The sequence below is a fragment of the Eptesicus fuscus genome, chromosome 20 (assembly GCF_027574615.1).
Source record: "Eptesicus fuscus isolate TK198812 chromosome 20, DD_ASM_mEF_20220401, whole genome shotgun sequence".
In the NCBI taxonomy this organism is placed as follows: Eukaryota; Metazoa; Chordata; class Mammalia; order Chiroptera; family Vespertilionidae; genus Eptesicus; species Eptesicus fuscus.
In genome coordinates this window covers 1,876,977-1,880,029 of record NC_072492.1, presented here as the reverse complement: position 1 = coordinate 1,880,029, position 3,053 = coordinate 1,876,977, and positions in this window count along the sequence as shown.

Below are 3,053 nucleotides of genomic sequence, written 5' to 3'. Positions count from 1 at the left end.
TATTTCAGTCAATGTATGCTTAATTTTTAGTTGGTCCTTTTTCATATCTTTGAGGGACTCACTAAATTTCTCAGAGGTTTCTAGAAGATTCTTGAGTAACCTTATGACCGTAGTTTTGAGCTCTATATCCAGTAGTTTGCTTTCCTCCACTTCTTTCATTTGTGACCTGTTTCTTTGTCTCCGCATTTTGGCTGCTTCCCTGTGTTGATAGAGTGGCTTTGTGTTTTAGGTGTCCTATAGGGCCGAGTGGCTCAGCCTCCTTAATTACCTGAGGTGGACACTCTTGGTGCACCCCTTTGTGGGTTCTGTGCACAGTCTTGTTGTAGTTAAGCCTTGATTGCTGTTGGTACCACTGGGAGGAATTGACCTCCAGGCCAATTGGCTGTGAGGATCAGTTGTGTCTATGATGGGAGAACTTCTGTGCTAGAAACACCCTTATGGGGCAAGACTTGCTTCAGTGGGGCTTTGGTGCTCACTGAGTCTGCCCCCTGAGTGTGTCTCTTATGGATGTAAAGAATTGTAATCTGGATGGTCTCACTCTGACCACTGGGTACACTGGCTCTTGGATCTCCAAGAAGGTGCAAAGTCAGCCACTGCCTGCGGCCACCCAGCAGGAGCTACAGAGACATTCCTCCTCTTTGTTTGGGTTTTGGTGGTGCCAAGATAAGGTCCAGCTGTGAAGCAGTGCAAGCTACTGTCCAGCTTTGGGCCTTCTTTTGGAGGTGCTGGGGCTCTCTGACCCAGCTGCAGTATGTTAGGTTTTAGATCGCAAAGGGCCAGGCCATTCATAGCAAAAGCCTCTGTGCACAGCTTGGGTGGGGTTGTAAATTGGGTGGGGCGTGGTCTCAGGGAATCACCAGGTGGAGCAAACAGCCATGGCTGACCTTCAGCCCTGCCCCGAATAGGCCCCCGGGTCTCTGTGTCCCGCAGCACCATGTAGGAACAATGATCACTGCAAGCACCTCTGAGAGAAAGCTGCCCTGCATTCTAGCCTGATACCAAACAGTCCAGTTTCTCTCTGTATGAGTCTGGGTCCCCAGAGTCTCGCCAGAACTGGAGTTCAGCACAGTCAGGAGCTTCTATCTCCCTCCTGATTGAAAAAGACAACAGCAGCCGAAACCGGTTTGGCTCAGTGGATAGAGCGTCGGCCTGCGGACTCAAAGGTCAAGGGCATGTACCTTGGTTGCAGGCACATCCCCAGTAGGGGGTGTGCAGGAGGCAGCTGGTCGATGTTTCTCTCTCATCGATGTTTCTAACTCTCTATCCCTCTCTCTTCCTCTCTGTAAAAAATCAATAAAATATATTTTAAAAAAATAAATAAATAAAAGAAAAAGACAACAGCATACCCAGTTACCAGCCCCTTTATTTTTATTTTTATTTTTAATTTTTTTTATTTTAATGAATCTTTATTGTTCAGATTACAATTGTTTCTCCTTTTTCCCCCCATATCTCCCCACCACCCAGTTCCCACCCCCCCCTCTGCCCTTACCTCCCCCCCGCTGTCCTTATCCATAGGTGTATGATTTTTGTCCAGTCTCTTCCCATACTCCCCACACAGACACCCCTCTCCCCCTGAGAATTATCAATCCACTCCCATTCTATGCCTCTGATTCTATTAAGTTCACCAGTTTATTCTGTTCCTCAGATTTTTAATTCACTTGACTTTTAGATTCACTTGTTGATAGATATGTATTTGTTGTTCATAATTTTTATCTTTCTTTTTCCTCTTTTTAAAGAATACCTTTCAGCATTTCATATAATACTGGTTTGGTGGTGATGAACTCCTTTAGCTTTTTCTTATCTGTGAAGCTCTTTATCTGCCCTTCAATTCTGAATGATAACTTTGCTGGGTAGAGTAGTCTTGGTTGTAGGTTCCTGCTATTCATCACTTTGAATATTTCTTGCCACTCCCGTCTGGCCTGCATGGTTTCTGTTGAGAAATTAGCTGATAATCGTATGGGAGCTCCCTTGTAGGTAACTAACTGTTTTTCTCTTGCTGCTTGTAAGATTCTCTCTTTGTCTTTTGCTCTTGGCATTTTAATTATGATGTGTTTTGGTGTGGTCCTCTTTGGATTCCTTTTGTTTGGGGTTCTGTGTGCTTCCTGGACTCGTAAATCTATTTCTTTCATCAGGTGGGGGAAGTTTTCGTTCATTATTTCTTCAAATAGGTTTTCAGTATCTTGCTCTCTCTCTTCTTCTGGTACCCCCATAATTCTGATGTTGGTACGCTTGAAGTTGTCCCAGAGGCTTTGTACACTATCTTCAACTTTCTGAATTCTCTTCTCTTCATGCTTCTCTGGAGGAGTGTCCTTGGCCTCTTTGTATTCCAAATCTTTGAGTTGATTCTTGCGATCCTCTAGTCTGCTGTTGGGTCTCTGTATAATATTTTTTATCTCAGTCAGTGTATGTTTAATTTCTAGTTGGTCTTTTTTCATATCCTCTAGGGTCTCATTGAATTTATCGGCCTTTTCCATGAAATTCTTGAAAAACCTTATAACCGTGGTTTTGAACTCTATGTCCAGTCACTTGTTCTCCTCCATTTCTTTGGTTTGTGATCTGTTTCCTTGCCTCCTCATTTTCGCTGCTTCCCTGAATTGGTAGGGTAGCTTTGTGTACTAGGTGTCCTATTGGTTCAATGGGTCAGCCTCCCAATTACCTGAGGTGGACACTCTTGGTGTACCCTTGTGTACTGTGTGTCCCCCAGCAGGAGCTACAGCAAGAACTAATTTTCTCCTCCTTTGCTTGGGCGGTTTTGGAGCAGTCTGACTGGAGCTGCAGTTAATTTGGTTAAGCTGCCACAGAACAGGCCATTTATATGCAAAAGCTGCTGTGTGGAGCCTGGGCGGGTTTGTAGAATGTGTGGGGCGGGTCTCAGGGCGTCACTAGGCTGGGGCGTGGCCAACGGCGATGGCTGGCGTCAGCTGTCTCTGCCTTTCCATGTTTCCAAGTCCCTGCGCCCCGCGCTCCAGCGCAGTAAAACAATGATTGCTGGGCACACCTCTGCAAAAAAGTCACTCTCACTTTCCCACCCGATGGCCGAGAGTCCAGCTTCT